The sequence below is a fragment of the Ursus maritimus genome, unplaced genomic scaffold, assembly GCF_017311325.1.
Source record: "Ursus maritimus isolate PB19 unplaced genomic scaffold, ASM1731132v1 scaffold_25, whole genome shotgun sequence".
NCBI classification, from domain to species: Eukaryota; Metazoa; Chordata; class Mammalia; order Carnivora; family Ursidae; genus Ursus; species Ursus maritimus.
The window spans coordinates 29931458-29948635 of record NW_024425008.1 but is presented as its reverse complement, the minus strand read 5'-3'; the positions used below and the strand labels follow the sequence as shown (position 1 = coordinate 29948635).

At 48.6% G+C, this 17178-nt stretch overlaps 1 protein-coding gene across 3 annotated transcripts in view; it reads left to right on the top strand.

Moving 5' to 3' along the window:
* The first annotated feature begins 13546 nt into the window (after positions 1-13546).
* Positions 13547-17178, top strand: part of SUSD6 (sushi domain containing 6) — a 123364-nt gene continuing 119732 nt past the window's right edge. For all 3 annotated transcript variants that reach the window (XM_040641724.1, XM_040641725.1, XM_040641727.1), the window contains exon 1: positions 13547-13805. The gene's annotated coding sequence lies outside the window, so the exon portion shown is untranslated. The remainder of the gene's footprint in view (positions 13806-17178) is intronic.

The following is a 17178-nucleotide window of genomic DNA, read 5'->3' as shown; positions in this document are numbered from 1 at the left end:
TTAGAGTCAGAGGGTGGAAACTGAGGCCGCTAGAAGACTGTGTGTTTGGGCGGGGAGAGAAACCAGAGAGATCCTAGGACGGTTTCACGAAGTGAGCACTCAGTACTTTTAGATAGCCTACAGAGGGCCCCACTGGGAAAGGGGGGGGGGCTGGAGGACCTGCAGTACAGCTTAGAGGTCAGAGAGGCCCTGGGGATCTTAGGGCCCTGAGTTACATTGTTTCTTGGGTGCTGGATTTCGTTGGATCATTATTTGTATGGCTTTCTCTGCAAAATTGCTGCAACCTCCATCAAAACACGGATTGTTTTCGAGCATCTACGTCATCACTTGTCACAAAAGCCGCGTCCTCTTCCAAGGGATATTCTAGGGCAACACACTAGAATCATCTGAGGAGCTGGGGAACCCAGACGGCAGTACTGCAGAAGAATCTTTGTTAATATGATCACAAAATATTTAAATGCCCTGTAACTAGATGAAAAGGTGCATTCACAGACACCCCTCTTAACTCCAAATTCCACAATATACCGCTAGAACTGACAAGAATTTCTGCCCGAGGACTGGTATCAAAGTTGAATTTGAGGGGTGCCTGAGTGGCTCAATTCGTTAAGCATCTGCCTTTGGCTCAGGTCATGATCTCAGGGTCCTGGCTCCGAGTCCGGGCTCCCTGCTCAGTGGGGAGCCTGCTTCTCCCTCTCCCTCTGCCTCTATCTCTCTCTTTCAAATAAATAAATAAAATCTTTTTAAAAAAAGTTGAATTTGACATGGGTAAGTCACATCTGTGGGCTCCTCAAGCTTTCGGGTGCTGGGTGGAAGGTCTGGAGCCCGAGCGAGCAAGTGGGCGGGTGCAGGCCTTCCTGTCTTCGCAGCGTTGTGTCTCCTCCCTCCATCCAGCCCTTCCCGGCTCCAGGGACATCAAAGCCGCTCCCTAGACCATACAAAGCCATTGCTGGAAAAGCCATATAAACGCTCCAGCTCTTTGCTGACTGGGGCTGGGAGTGGTGCCAGGCCAGAGATTTCGGAAGGGAGCCCTTCCAAATGCTGGATTAAGCCTCTGGAGCAGATGTTGCCTGTGGCTCGCCAGCATTCAGAGAGCTGGGCAGGCAGCAGGCTTGGCCTGGGATTTGGATAGCTCACAGAACGGTCGAACAAAGACCCGGACACACTGCCCTGATGGAGAGGCCGAGCAAGGGTCAGCTGTCAGGGGTCCCCGGAGAGCCCGCTCCGTGCCCAAGAGACTGAAATCTCAGTGAGTCATTTCAGATGGAAAGAAAGGGCACGAAACAAGTGTTCCTGTGAACATTTCCCTGACGCCTCGCCCACACGGTACTCGATGGATATTCCTCCCTCCCCCAGCTCGATGCTCAGCCTCCCCATTTTAAAAATGGGAACAACTTAAGGCCTGAAATTTGCAAAGGAGTCAGGCTTTGAGAAACGGTAGGAATAGCATCAGCACCCAATCCATAACCCTTGTTTTTGCACAGAAAGCCCAGCTGCTGAGACAGAGCTGATCTTACCCCCCCCCCCTTTTGGAATAGGTGATTTGGAAGACCAGAGAGGTATGCCAGCTGGAGAACAGGTCTCTCAGCACGGGCGTGTTCCCATGCCTGAAATGCCACCACTGCCGGCACGAAGCAGTGAGTAGCTGAGTCAGGACAAAGAAGAGAGCAAATTCGGGGTTTGAAAAGACACAGTGAAAGCAACCCTTTGCTGATTGTGCTGATTTGCTGAAGGGCAGGGTTGGGGCAGAGACACGTTCTTCCACAGTGTTGAGAAAAGAACACTGGATTTGGAGGCAGGCGGAGAGGGGTTTGAATCCTGGCTCTGACACTTGCCGGCTGGGTGGCTCTGAGCTAGTTACTCCCGAGTCCCTGTTTTCCATCACTAAGCTGGCTCCCCATGGGGCTGTTGTGAGTGCGAACGCGCTCTTTTACCCGGACCTCGTGCACACATGTCATTTATTAGAAGCCACAGCCCCAGAGTCATCCCCAACAATGGGTGTCTGGGGCCAGGATGTTCCATCAGCCTAGCAAATTCTCTGTTGTCATTGCTCATCTCAGCCCAAGACCCAGGCTTGTTCTTGGGCGGTTACTTCAGAAGCTGGGGTGACATTCCCTGCAAACTGTTGAGAGGCTGGAGGCTTGGATTTCAGCGAAGCCTTCAAAAGGTATCTGCATTTTGAGGCCAGTTTCCTTTTGTCATGTTTTTTCCATTTGCTCTTAGCCTTTGGGAGAAGCTTTCATCTTTCTAGCTGCTCTGAAATTAATCTTTCTCTGGATGTATTTCTTACCACCGAGGAAGATCTGGGCCTGCCCCCAGCCAGATTTGCAAAGGGGGCAGGACAGCGAAGGGAGAGGAGGGAAAAGGTTGGAGCAAGAGCAGCAAGGAGAGAAAGTGCAGGAAGTGCAGTTAGCAGGGATAGGAGGGGGCCTTGAAGTTAGCTGTAGGCTCCCCCTAAGAAGTTATGGGCACCAGCGGTCCGCTGGGACATGCTCCTCCCCAGGCACTCCTATCCCCGCCAGGGTGCAGAGCAGCCTGTCCCCACAGAGCCGGAGCCGTGCAGGGGAGGCCTATGTTGATTCTAAAATCGGTGCTACACCATGATTGCCCTCAGAGTTTTCAAGCTCAGCTCCCCTTCCCATTTGCCCTCCTGCTGCCTCAGAGAGAGACTTGGATTCTCATGGGAATTGCTCTCACTAAGCCCCATCTCTTGCACTGCCTATCTCTACCCAGGGCAGGGGCAAACTTCCCGGGTATGCCACCTATGTCATTGAGTGAGGCCCTGTGCCCAGAAGGACCCTGCCTGGGTGTTTAATGCTTTACTTCTGTCTCAATCTTGAAATTCTTAGTCATTTTATCCATGAAATAGGTAAGCAGGTGTTTTGTAAGTGAAATCCAGTGTGTCCATGGAGCATGCTTGAATAAGTTACCTGGGTGACAGCGCACACAGCAGGACCCACATGGCCTTGCACGTGCACGAAGTCCTGGGAGAGTCTGCAGCACCACTGGGCCCCAAGGTGGCCAGGCCAGATCCGGGCCTGGACCGGGGGCAGTGACAGCAGCAGCAAAACTGCAGGAAGGAGGAGGAGCTCTACTAAGGGGCAAGGACCTCGGGCGGGTGGCCCATTTGCATCCCTGGAGCTCATCTTTGCAATGTCTGTGCCAATATGAACTCTTGAATCAGAGCTCCCAGACAGGCGTTGCTGGCACCCAGGCAGTCAACTTAGTAAATTATTACCAAATTAAAGCATATGCATAGACATTGTGATAGAGCCTATCAGGGGGTTATTAGAATTCGCCAAGGAGTTTAGAATCTACAATTTTGAAAAGTGCTGCAAAATGGCAGAGCAAATATTCACAGGCTTAGAAAGAGAAATAAGATTTAAAGGTCATCACATCAACTGGAGAAGAACACTCTATTCACAGGAAGCTTGAGCTAAACCAGTTATTACAAGCAACGCAAGTTCAAAATTAATCTGTTCTTGTAATTGAAGATAGGATGAAATAATGCATAAGTAGGTGTTTTAAATTACACACAATAGGGGCGCCTGGGTGGCTCAGTTGTTAAGTGTCTGCCTTCGGCTCAGGGCGTGATCCCGGCGTTATGGGATCAAGCCCCACATCAGGCTCCTCTGCTGGGAGCCTGCTTCTTCCTCTCCCACTCCCCCTGCTTGTGTTCCCTCTCTCGCTGGCTGTCTCTATCTCTGTCGAATAAATAAATAAAATCTTTTTAAAAAAATTATACACAATAGCTGAAGTTACTTTCAGTTTCTTGTATGACCTCCACAAGTTACAGGAAATAGTGGAAACGTTAAAAGGTCATTGTGTAAACTTACATTTAAGATCAAATTCAGACTTGCATGAAACTGATATGTATGAAGAATTAAATCTGCTTAGAAAAATTGTTCCACAAGAATCATCAGCTCTAAATGCACTGAACTTTATGTTTTGAAATAATTTATCAGAAATGCTTTCCAATGTTGTCACAACCCATAAAATACTCTTAACAGCTTCAGTAACAGTAACAGCAGAAGATTCCTTCTCAGGATTAAAAATTATTGAAAATTATTTGCGATCTTGCATTTGCCAAGAGCAACTAACATCACTCTCAATTACAGTGATTGAAAATAAAGTTGCTAAAAGTATATATTTTGATGACCTAATAAACGAATTTACAGAAAAGCAAGCCAGAAAATTCTTAGGATTATTCTAGATCTAACATTAATAAAGTATTATTATTTATGGCATAATAGAATCCCAAATAATTTTTTCCAGTTTGTGAGTTTATGTTGTTACTAGCGTATCCCTATTACCCGTATTCCGTTAAAAAGTGATGAAGTATTTCTAAAGGCTAATGCTTTATATGCCACTGCCTCTGGCGGCACTTTTGTCCTGCTCTTTGATCAAGAGCATCCATATTTTATTTTGCACCGAGCCCCACAGATTACATGGTCTGCTCTGCCTCAGTGCCTTGAAGATTCTCTATATTCCAGTAAAACCCATCAGCAGATCTCAGCTGAGAGCAGTTCTGTCACACACACACACACACACACCCCCCCGGCCAGGAGATATGTGACAATATCTGCAGGCATTTTTGGTTGTCACCATTAGGCAGCTACTACTGTCATCCAATGGGTAGAGGTCAGGATCCTGCTCCATCTCCTCCAATGTCCAGGACAGTCCCCCACGACAAGGAATTATCTGGTCCAGCACATCGATCGTGCCACAGTCGAGCAGCCAGAACTAGAATCTCCAGGTGTGGGTTTAGACAAGCAGAGTAGCATCCCTGGTGGGTTGTTTGAAATGCGAACTCTCAGGCTTCATCCCAGACCCGCTAAATCGGAATCTGCATTTTAACAAGATCCCCAGGGGATCTGTGTGCACATCACATTCTGAGAAGCACTGGGTGAGGCAATGGGAATGGTCTGATCAGGCCGCCTTCAGTCGCACGGTGTAAGGCCAGCCCCAGGGACCGCCCTGTTCCCGCCACTTTCTTTATGCTTTTTGCACATCTCCCAAGGTCCTCCAGCCCCCAGGCATGTAACAGGCCAGCCCGGGTGCAAAGACACTGTGGGCAGTGTCTGACAGCTCCTCACCCTTGGCACTCATTCTTAGGTTGAACTTGAACCTCTGTCAAGCAGGTATGCAGAGAAAGCCGCCTGGTCTCGGGCCTGGGAAGTTCAAAGCTCTGGCCTAGCTCCCAGCGGCTCCCGGGCCTCGCTCTGCTGCAGTGTGCCTCCATGTACTCAGACACGCCACTGCCTTCAGAGCACGGCCTTTGAACATGCTGTGTCCTCCACGTGCCCTTTCCCGCTTGAACTGCCTCCCACTGAGCCTTCAAGGCTCACTCATCTGCCCTTCCTGCAAGCTCTTAGTTTTCCTCAGGGTCCCCCCAGCCACCAGCAGACGGATCTATGACAGTGGCCCCAAGCTCTAGGGCCTTCAAGAGAAGGAAGGAAATGCAGCTGGGGGGGGGGGGGGAGGCGGGGCTCCTGACCATGCACACAAATGCAGGCCCAGTGTTTCTAGAGCTTTAGATTTTTAAAGAGAAGCAGAAAGTATGGGTGTTTTATGTGAAATCTTCTGATTTTCAAATACTGGCAACTAAATAAAAAAATTAAAACGAACAAACCACAAGGCAGACCAAACCCCTCGGCAGCAGGCTAGAGCCAAGGACAGACACGCTGCTGCTGCGGGGCCGTGCCGACATTCGTCACAGGGTGCTCTTGTCTTTTGTGGACATCTCTGTGTCCCCACTCAGCCGGGTCCAGCGTGGGGCAAAGTGAATGGCACTACTACTTGTTCAAAGCTTTGGTCCAGTAGGGTCTCAAACCATGGTTCGCAATGGGCGGGGTCACCCCCTTGGAGTTGTTTGGACACCTGTGGGAGTATTTTTGGTTGTCACAATGATTGACAGACCCACTGGCATTTGGCGGGTAGGTGGTCAGGGTGATAATAATATCAAGCACTTATTTTGTGCTCACTGTATGTTAGACTCTGTTCTAAAAGAAGTTTACTGAACTGAGCTCATTTAATGGTCATGACAGCCTTACAAGGTGGATACTGCCATCATCCCCATTCCACAGACAGGGGTTGGGGACACTAGTCAGTATGCAATGGACAGGACAGCTCTGCGGAGCAAGGAACCATCCTGTGCCCCACAGACTCTTGTATGCCCCACGGGATGTCTATGCAAGAAAAACCACCTGTTCACGATGATCCAAATCACGACTATCATGTAAATTACAAAAAGAGTGTGTTTTATTTTTCAGCATTTTACCAAGAGCTCATCATTTCAGAAGAATCATGCACCAGGCAGATGCATTATGCAAGGCATTCGAGTCTCTAAAACTGCATACCTGTATCCATCAGCATTTAGAGTTGCCAAAGCCATGGTGATTCTAGGTGCAAGCATTCTATTTTTTTTTAAAGATTTTATTTATTTATTTTGACAGAGAGCCAGCCAGTGAGAGAGGGAACACAGCAGGGGAGTGGGAGAGGAAGAAGCAGGCTCCCAGCGGAGGACCCCAATGTGGGACTCGATCTCATAACGCCGGGATCACGCCCTGAGCCGAAGGTAGACGCTTAATGACTGTGCTACCCAGGCGCCCCAAGCATTGTATTAATTAACTGATTTTGCTTGGTAAACTTTTTTTTTCAAGATTTATTTATTTATTTTAGAGAGAGAGAGAGAGAAAGCATGAGCAGGGGGAGGGGTAAAGGGAGAGGGAGAGGGAGAGAGAATCCCAAGCTGACTCTGTGCTGAGCGTGGAGCCCAATGCAGGGCTCAATCCCAGGATCGTCAGATCATGATCTGAGCTGAAACCAAGAGTCAGCTGCTTAATGACTGAGCCACCCCGGTGCCCTGCTTGGTAAACTTTTTATTGAATAACTACATACTACAAGAAAGTGAACAAATCAAGTATATACTCTATGAACTTTTGCAAAATGAACGCACCTGTGTAACCTGTACTCAGATCAAAAATCAGAACATTCTCAGCATCCTGGGAGGCCTCTCTACTGTCTTCCTGCATGATTTCCTCCAAATCAACACCATTCTGACTTCTAACCCGTTACACATTAATTTTGCCTATCTTTGAACTTTATATACATGGAATCATTTGGTGTATACTTTTTCTGTGTCTAGCTTCTTTCAGTCAAAATTCGTGTGTGAATTGGAAGTTTGTTCTCTCTCATGCTGCATAGTGTCCCGCTGTATGGCTATTCCACAATGTATTTATCCTTTCTACTGTAGGTGGACTTTGGGGTTGCTTCCAGCTTTTTGCTGTTGTGAATAATGGTACTGTGAACATTCATGTTGATGTCTTTCAGTGAACGTATGTGTGCATTTAGTTTTTATAGTTACGTGTGTAGGCAGATTATGTTATCTGTGATTTTCATTTCATGGTGCAAGGGGGTGCTATAAAATACTTGCTATCCAAAGGAAACACAGGTTCTGAGGGAGTAATTGAGACCCTCTGGTGTGAAGCAGGTGCTTCTGCCCATGGTGCATTTGTCTGTTCCACAAGGACTGTCCCTGTGCCCCGTGCTGGGGAGCACTAGGGCTGTGCTTTGTGGAGGGAAGAGAATCTTGTGATAAAGTTAAAAAGCGGAAGCCTGCATTCTCACTCCCACCAGTAGAGGTCAGCATTCACAAGGGACTCCGGACCGACGCCTCTTCTTCCAGGCAGGCTTCTTCTCAGGTTCCTGCCCCTTCTTCTCCCTTGGTAACTGGAGATCCAGCTCTACCTGGGGGAATAAGAAAGAAAGAGAGAGGGAAGGAAGAAAGGGAGGGGGGGAGGGAGGAAAAAATAGAAAAGCAAAGAGAAAAGAGAAAAGAAAAGGAAATGTCTTCATAGTGCACCTCAGTGGAGGCAGATGGAACTGACACCCTGGGGTCTAGCTGTCTCCTAGAGGTACCCCACATGCTCCCTACCCTCACTCACCCTACTGGCTTTGCTGGTGAGTGTATCTAGCACTGGGCCACCTATGCTGGATTCTGTATTCCCACACGGTGGCTTCTGCAGACACAGGTGCTGGTACATGTTTAACAACCTGTTCTGGGAGCGGGGTCTGATTTGTCGTGTTTGCTAATTTCTGTGGTGTAAAAAATTCTACCGTGTCTGATTTCAAGCTGTCAGTGAGGTGTTATTGAACATGGAGTTGGGAAGACATGCTAAGTAGCATAGTACACAGCATTCCCACCATACATATATAATAGTTGTAAATAAACTTGGAAACGTTATTAGATAAGGATACAATACAGTAAAATAATTGGGAAGTAATAAGTTTTGAGTATTTGTTACTTAAAATACAATTTACTTAATTTTACATATATAGTTTAATTTTTAATAAGCCATGTATTTAACAGCTAGCTCACAAAAATCTTGGCAAGTTTAGAGTTGCTTCTTGAAAGATCGTACAGGCAGGTTCCAACACTGCAGGAACCACTGCGGTACCCCTTTAAAAATCACATTTGTCTTTTGCGGTGCAAGTTGAGGTTGTATTCCCTAAGAGGTAGGTAGGCCTTTGATACTTAGTAACTATGGCCTTGGCCTTATCTTTACCTCTCTGTACCTCAGTTTCCTAATCTGTAAAATGGAGATAATAGGACTTGTATCTACTTACAGGTTACTGCAAGGATTGCACGAAATCATGTGTGTAAAGCCATTAGCACAGTGCCTGGCAGACATTCTGATCTAAGTTGGCCAGAACTTCACAGCCCTGCCTCTGCCTCTTCAGACAGTCTGAAGGAGGGGGCCCCTCCATTCCTTCATCCACCTGCAGCTCAGAGCTAGCAGGACCAATGCACCCTGAGGTCACCTGAGAATGCACAGCCCAGGCAGCCTCCAGGAAGAAGGTCATCAAGGGAATACAGTGTCAAATGACCAGGAGCCACGTGGGTGGGGTTTGCGTCTGCAAGAGCCTCAGGCCTGGGGCTGCCCCCAGTGCCTTTCTCCTGCCCAGCTGGTTGACTCCTAGAGTCACGGCCCAGGCCTGGGGCAAAGGGCAGAAAGTAGAAACAGGGCAACAGGGTGACTGGAACTTGTTGAGGGGAGACCTGGACAGTTATCATCTGAAGACAGAGCAGGCAGACGCTCTCTTTGCTACCTTGGCTATTCCTTGAGTGTAAAACGGGAACAACACTTTCATCCAGTTTACCTGATTTTTACCAGATAAAAATGTCAAAGACTTGTCAGTGCTTCAGAAAAGCAGGAGGGGTTGGGTTACTCTCTTACACTTACTGACTGGGCAGTGTGAGGTGCACACCACCTCAGGGGTCCCTTTTTCCAGGACAGGGAATCCTAGCCTGAGCGGCCCTGCTCTGACCTCTGACCTCTGCAAAGCCCCCTGACTAGTGGCCAACAGGGCCCAGGTCACAGAGCCTGGCTCTCACAGTTTCTTGACATGTCTGGGGTCATAGGCTCCTGAATATCTGAGGAAGGGTGATGGTACAGGCCTGCATATTCAGACAACCAACCACCTGAGCTTCGGATCCTTCTCCGTGGGGTGGGAACTGCCCCTCACCTCTACTGGCTCAGCCCTGCCTGGCCCACCCACCTTGGACTCTGACGTTCTGTGGTGAAGATGGCTTGAGTAGTCCAGATCCACGGGTGTCAGGTGGGTTTACTTACTTACTGTCACGGGACTTTGAAGACTGCCCAAGGACTCTTGAATCCAAACAAGAAACCCCACCCTAACTCCCGTGTGAGGTCAGACAAGCTGGTAACCTGCTCAGTGTCCCAACTTCCTTGTAGGTCAGAATAGTGGATTCAATAATGTCTCATTTTATAGGGATGTTGTGCCGATAACATGAGCTGGTATGCAAGAAAGAACTTTCCAAAAGGTCAAGAAATATGTAAGGACAATTTGTGTCATTATTTGCTATTTTTAGGGGGGTAGGAGGGGCCATATGATGTATTTGGAAAAGTATAACTTTTGGAACAAACAAGAATGAATTCATGTTTTGCAACATACATGCTTTGTAGTTTTTTGGTTTTTTTTTTTTTTTAAAGATTTGTTTATTTCAGAGAAAGAGACGGTGGGGGGAGGCAGGTGAGGGGCAGAGGGAGAGAGAATCTCAAGCAGACTCTGCACTGAGTGCAGAACAGGGCTCGATCTCACAACCCCGAGATCACAACCTGAGCTGTAACCAAGAGTTGGGTGCTCAACCAACTGTGCCACCCAGATGCCCCGTGTAGTTTTGATGTTACAAAAATCTCTGTGAGACTGTTTTCTCATGTGTAAAATGGTGATAATGATACTTAATTTGGAGGATTGTCGTCAAAATTAGTGGCTACATGTATAAAGTTGTCCTTACCAAGTACCTAGCACACAGTACCCAGGTCCTCAATAAATAGTAGCTGCCATTCCTGCTGTTAAACATAACAACGATAGCAACACAGACACCAAGTTTAAATCCCCACCTTTTCTCTCCTTTACTTCCTGCCCTTTCAGTGATGAGGGGGGAGCTCCTAGTTGGATTCCTGGAACAGGGAGAAAGAAAACCATGCCCTCTGACTCATACAAGTGACCAACTCATCTCAGTTTGCCAGGACTCTCCCAGTGTAACATCAGAGGTCACAAGTCCCAAGGACCCCCGCAGCCCCAGACAAACAGCCTGGGTCCAACTCTAAGCCATCTTCCGGTATCTAGGCTTAGAGTATTAAGATTTGTACTGGAAATCTGGGAGGACCTAGGAATACTACCAGTTCAAGGAGCCAGTTTAAGTCCTTTTAGGACAGGTAGGGTCTAGATAAATAAAGGAAAATTAAAAAGTAGCTCTGGCCTTAAAAATCATTATAGTAGCTGTAAGATACAAAAAATTAATTCTGAAGACCACATATTATATGATACCATTTATATAAAATGTCTGGAATGGGCAAATCAATGGAGAAAAAGTAGCTTATTGGTTGTTGGCAGGGGTGGGGGGCGGTGGGGAGTACTTGCTAATGGGTATAGAATTTCTTTTTGGGATCATGAAAATGTTGATTGTGGTAATGGTTGCACAACTCTGTAAATATACTAAAACCCATTGAACTATTCACTTTAAATATATAATTATACACTTAAATTGTGAATTGTATGGTATGTGAACTGGATCTCAATAAAGCTGTCAAATTTTAAAAAACAAAAATTTAAAACATTTTTTATTTTATTTTTTTAAACAATTTTTAATTTAAAAAAATGGTTCTTCCCACATTAGAATCTCTAAGTCTAAATTATTCTTAACCCTCATTCTAAGAATTATCTTTTCAATGGTATAAAAATATCTAATCTAGGCCAGGAAATACCACCCCAATGTTGCAGAAAAGATGAGCAAGACCCACAGCAGAATGTAAAGAGCCTTTTGCTCAGTTCTATGGGAGGCCAGTGGAATTCAGGCAGGCAGGGAAATGGGGGGAGAGGAGAGGCTGGGGAGCCAGCATTTACAAAGGGAGAAATGAGACTCACCCCTGATTCTGCAATATAAAACAGAAGGAAATAGAAGCTAACCTGGGGCTTGTCCAAAATGCCAAAGAAACGAAGGAGAGCTCCGGAAAGGTTGCAAAGGGTAAGTGGGGAGGACATTCCAGGCATAAGGAATAGTGTGAGCACAAGCTCTGAGATGTGAAAGTACGGCATGTGAGAGGTACGCAGGTGATATGTGGGGGTGTGGGGAAGGATGGTGGGGACTTGGGACAGATCGTGGAGAGCACTGGACATAGCCCTTGCTTGGAAGTTGAATTTCATCCTGTGGACACTGGGGGAACCCAGGGGAGGATTTTTAAGAATTGAGTTACAGACGTGCAATGAGCCTCAGAAGACATTTTACAGTGTGAGAGGTGGTGGGTCTTGCATGAGGTCACTGCACTGGTTAGTGGCCAAACAGACTGCAGTACAAAGCCAGGGGCGCCGATGCCCAGCCTAATCCCTCTTCCATTACACCAAGCTGCCTTTGCAGGTAATTTGCCCACATTTTCTTCTCTCCGTTTGTCTTCTCTAATCCCCTCTCCCCCTCCCTAGTCCCCTTCCTGGGCCTTGTGTGTGCCTGGGGTGTTCCTGTAGCCCACACCGGGTTGCTGAGCTCTGTTGCTGATCCAGATCAACCTAATACTTGCTTTTCAACCATCTGGTGATCTGGGCAGTGCAGCCCCAGCAGAGAGGGGAAATGACCAGGACGGGAGGGATGCCCAGCAAGAAGGCAAGGAAGAAAAGGTAGCTACAGCCAGAGGTTCTGTAGGGCCCAGAAGGGGAGGATTCTCTTGGGGACGGGTGCCTGTGCAGGGGCCGTGGAGGGGCACTCTGCTTGTCTGGCTTGAGCTACCTCAAGGACCTGCCCTGTTAATTCACAGCACTTCTCCAGAGCACCTACTAGAACTAGGTTAGGTGAGAGGCCCAGAGGAGGAGTATCCTGTCCAAAGGGCGTCTGGGAGGCAGGGTCTGCCTGACCTAAGCTGCACGAGGCCGAAGTCTGTGGGTCCAAGCGCAAACTCCTGCACTGATTCTCAAGTAGGGGCTCCGGCAACATTTATCGAGCACCTCTGAATAGGCACTGTACAAGGCCCTGGGGCACAAAGATAAAGTCACCATCATCTTCATCAACGGGCCACAAACCCTGTAAACACACTAACGGAGGACCTACATCCCAGGGCTGCGGTGAGATAACCAAAAAACGATGTAGCGATACAGTGCACAAACTGTTCGCATCGTATATGCCGGAAAACAGTCCAAAGAGGCAAGGCTCAGGATGTGAAATAAAGTTAGGAGTATGGCGTGGTCCTAGCCCCAACTCTGCCGATCCTTGCTCTTAACTACAGTTTTCTCAACCTTGAGATCCGTCCAGTGCTTTCGGTGCGCTGACAAATCACTCCGGAATGCTTCTTAAAAGAGACCCCTGAGTCCGATCCTAGCTTTCCTGAATCAGAACGGCTGGAGGTGGGATCCCGAATCTGCATTTTTACACGCACCCACCTCCTGGGGCAATTTCAAGCTTGGTAATCGACGCCACACTGTTTAAGAAGTACCCTTTAATAGGGAGATGATGACCTGAATCAGCCTTAGGTCTGGCAAGCGAGTCAAGAGCTAATAAGGCAACATGGCGTGAAAGCACCCTGTGAACCTGACAGCAAACCAATTATTTGCAAATAATAGTAATCCCATAATCCAAATAACATCCAAAAAATCCACAAAATAATAACAGCAAAAGAACTCAGAGTGCACTGCAAACGCGGCGCAGGCCAGTCGGTACCACGTCCCGGGCCACTCAAGCGCAGTAGGCGTGACTGTCCCTTTAAGCAGTCCCCCAAGCCCCCCCTCACGCCCCGCCCTACTCTGCCCCGCCCCGCCCCGCCCCGCCCCGCCCCGTTCCAGCTCCGGGCTCGCCTCCCGCTGGGCGTGCGGCCCCTCCGGCGGCGCGTGCGTGCTGGCAGCCGTCGACCGGCAGGGCCTCCCAGCGGGGCGGTCCCGGCGGCGCGACGCCGGCGCTTGTTGCGTGCGCGCCTGACCCCGCCCCTTGCCCGCCCCTTCCCCTCCCCCCTCCGCGGTTCTCCCCCGCCCGCGCGGTACAGCTGGGCCAGTGACGCGGGAGCCGCTGCCGCCGCCGCTGCCGCCGCCACCGCGTTCCATTCTCCTAAGCCGGCGACAGCCTCGCCCCCCGCCTCCCGCCGCCTCCTCCCGCAGCGCCGGCCAGCGCCAGCCAAACAAGGGCACGCAGGGCCTCGCCTAGACCTGAGAGGGTTGCGGGCGCGCGCAGGCGGCAGAGCGGATCTCGACGCCGCGGAAGCTTCGAGCGCCCCCCTCGCGGAGGTCGCCGCGCGGTTCCCCGGGTGAGTTGTCACCGCGGCTGGGGGGCGGCAGGGCCGGGCATTGTGTCACTGGCGCGCCCGGCCGGCTGTCAGGGGCGCGGGGCCCGCGCGCACCTCCAGGGAGGGACGCCAGGGAGCCCCGGCCGGGCGCCCAGCGTCGGCCGCTGTGTGCGCCGGCCCCGCTGTCAGCCGCGCGCGGGGCCGGGAGGGCGGCCGGGGACGCTGAGCGGACAGCGACGTGGGCTGTGCGGAGGCCGGGAAGAGGACCGGACGGCCCGTCTGCGGCCGGGAGCCGGTGGCCGGGACCGGGGCGCGCCGCCTGGCCTCGCCCGGCGTGTGGGGTCGCGCTCTCTGGCCGGGAGTCAGGGCGGAAACCAGACTTTGCGGGTCGCGGGAGAGAGGGTAGGCGGAGGCGCCCCCTTTCTTATTACTGTTATTTTCCCCTCCGGCCGACCAGAGCTGCGGGTCCTGCGCGGGGCAGGGTGGCTTGGGGACGGTGGATTTCCTGAGGAAATCTTGGAGACCGTGTGTGGGAGCATCGGAGCTTTCTGGAGCCCCCGCGCCTCATCTGCTCTTTAATCTTAAAAACTTTACTTATTATCCGGGCTGAGACTCACCGAAACCACTTCCTGTTTATATATGTAGACTTTCTTTTTTACTCCTGGGTTTTAGGGACTCCAAATAATAGTGTAGGTGTGAGCCTCCCTCACGGTTTGGCTGTGGGACTGCTGAAGTGGAAAGTTACCTGTTAGGAGCGAGACGAGCATGGGGTGGGGGTGGGACCGTGAGACCCGAGACGAAAAAGGCGTCAAAATCAAGTCTTTGGCTCATTAGGGGGAAGTTCATGTCTTGGCCAAGAGGCCTAATACTGCTGTTCCCACAGAATGTACTCTTGGTGGCAGGGAGCTCCTCGCTGGGCTTTGTTGCTCTTGCTAACTGGGCTTGTGTCTGCTCTGTGCAGGGGTGCAGTAAAACTACCCAGTTCAATTAACTGTAGGCATTTACTCCCCCTTTCTAGATCTGCAGAGGTAAAAGTGTGTCTTTCCATCCTTTGCAGTGGTTAATTCATTTCTTGCTCTTTTCATTCCTCTGGTTTAAAATATATGTATGAATGATGCACACACCTTTTCTGTTTTGGGAATTCCACACCCAAATTGTCACCATCTAGTGGAGACTAGTATAGACATGTTCTTGGCGTTGAGTTTTGAATTTTCTGGGCTTTGCATTTTTAGCTAGATGCATTTTCAACCAGAAATGAAAATTTTCACAGTTGGTTGGGTGGAGGGGCAGGAGTAGGTCTACCTCCCCCTCAGTAAAGGAGGTATTTAATAAAGCAACAATAATAGCAATAATAGGAACAGTTCTCCAGGACTGTGTACTAAGCTTTATGCCAAGAACTTTACTTTCTTGATCTCACTTAATAACAGACTTTTGTGGTAGGTATTGTTATTTTTCCCATTTTTTTTTTCAGTTGAAACTGAAACCAAACAAATAACTTGCCCAAGGTCACAAAAATAGCTCATGTGGAGCCCACAATTTAACTGCTAGATTATACTGTTAACTTCTGATTTGCTTACCATTTAGCAGAATTGAAACTGGAGTCTTACTAGAAGTTTTTCAAAGCACTGCTTCTTCAAGCTCTTTTTCAGATCTTGAGCATCCATAATTCTCTAAGGTACACACTATGGTATGTGCACAATATTCATTTGTTTATTCATTCTTTCAGTATTCCCAAGTGTTTATGTGATACAGAATGTGTGCCAGGCACTGTGCTAGGTACTGGGGATACTGCAATGAATAAGGCAGAACACAGCCTTGCTGTCATGGAGTTCTCAGTCTTTTAAATCAGTGTATTTTGGTTTATGTTGTTAATTTTTAAGTGGTGACTATTTGCTGTACTTAAGGACCTGCTTAAGTCAGTTAAATTAGAGGACACTACTGGTGTAAGGACTGATAGATAGGACTTCCTGTCCACAGAGTGACTTGGATACTGTAGTAAAAATGGCATATAAAACAAATCCTCGCCTATGGCTAGGGTGCTCAGAGTAAGGCTGTCTCCCCACCCGCCCCACCCCCGCCCAATGCTCAAACTCTGAGACCAAACCCAGTGTCAAATAGCACAGTTCCACTTATTCGCTGAGCCCTGCCTTCTCAAAGCCCAGAATTTAGGCAACAGAAAGGAGAAGAAAGGTAGAATGAGGTGTTGCAGATGCCGGCTAGCAGAGAAGAGACCTCAGCACTTTGTTTGGTTTTCTGGCAGGTCTCCATCATGTGGTGACTGAACTTGCGCCCTTATGTAATGGTGCATCTCCTGGCAGGGGATTTCCTCCTTTGCTGTAGCTGGGGCAGCAATTTCTACAGCTACCCTCCTACTCCATACACATATATGCACCTTCCAAAGGTAATAATTCACCTGGCTTTTTAAAAGTAAGAACTTATTTCACGTTTATTGCTACTAAGCATTATTTCACTCCCATGCTTCCATGCTTTTTTATAGCCCAGAGAAAAACTTGCTTTATGTTTTACATCGTTTTATGCACTTTTCCCATACCCTTAGCTGTTCTGACCACCAGGTAACTACATTTGACTCTTAAAAGAACACAGTGTTGGGGCACTGACCCCTATTCAGTCAAGAATCCATGTATAACTTTTGACTCCCCCAAAAGTGTACTAATAGCCTACTGTTGACAGGAAGCGTTAGTGATAACAAACTGTTGATTAACACTTAAAAAATCTGCGTGGAAGTGGATCCATGCGCAGTTCAAACCTGTGTTGTTCAAGGGTCAGCTGTACTGGTATCTGTCTGTGGGCTCAGAGAATTACAGTATCTTTAAAAAAACTAGTGAGTCACATAAGCTTCCTCATTTCTGTACTGAAACAAGTGAACTGTGGAGAAATCTTTAGCAGAGCTGCTTGTGGGGAGAGAAGGAAGACCAGAGAGCACATGTGCTGTTTTTCCCCTCTACTTCCCCATGTACCAGGAGACAATTCACTGAGAGGGAGCAGGACTATAGTGCCCACTTAGAGGCCCGCAGTGCCCACTTGAAGGCCTGAATGTCAGCAGGTCCACTGGTAGTGGTTGTGTAATTGCCATGCATGAAACATTTTACTGAGCTCCTGAATTGACATGTGATCTCTTAGTTGAAGCTGACAAGCAGGATTCGTTTTCCCTCTTCTATCTTCCTGGATAGTAAGGAAGTCTTGTTTAGGGGTCTTCCCTTAAGCAGTAGGGGAAAGAACAAATAGAGGAAGAAGCCCAGTGCCTTATTTTTTTTGATACTTGAAAGCAGATATTGCTCAGGTGCAGACCTCAGTGTTGAGTACTATGACAGTTGGGTTAAGGGTAAACACTGGGACAAATGCATATATGATAATAGAGACTCTTTCTCCGGAT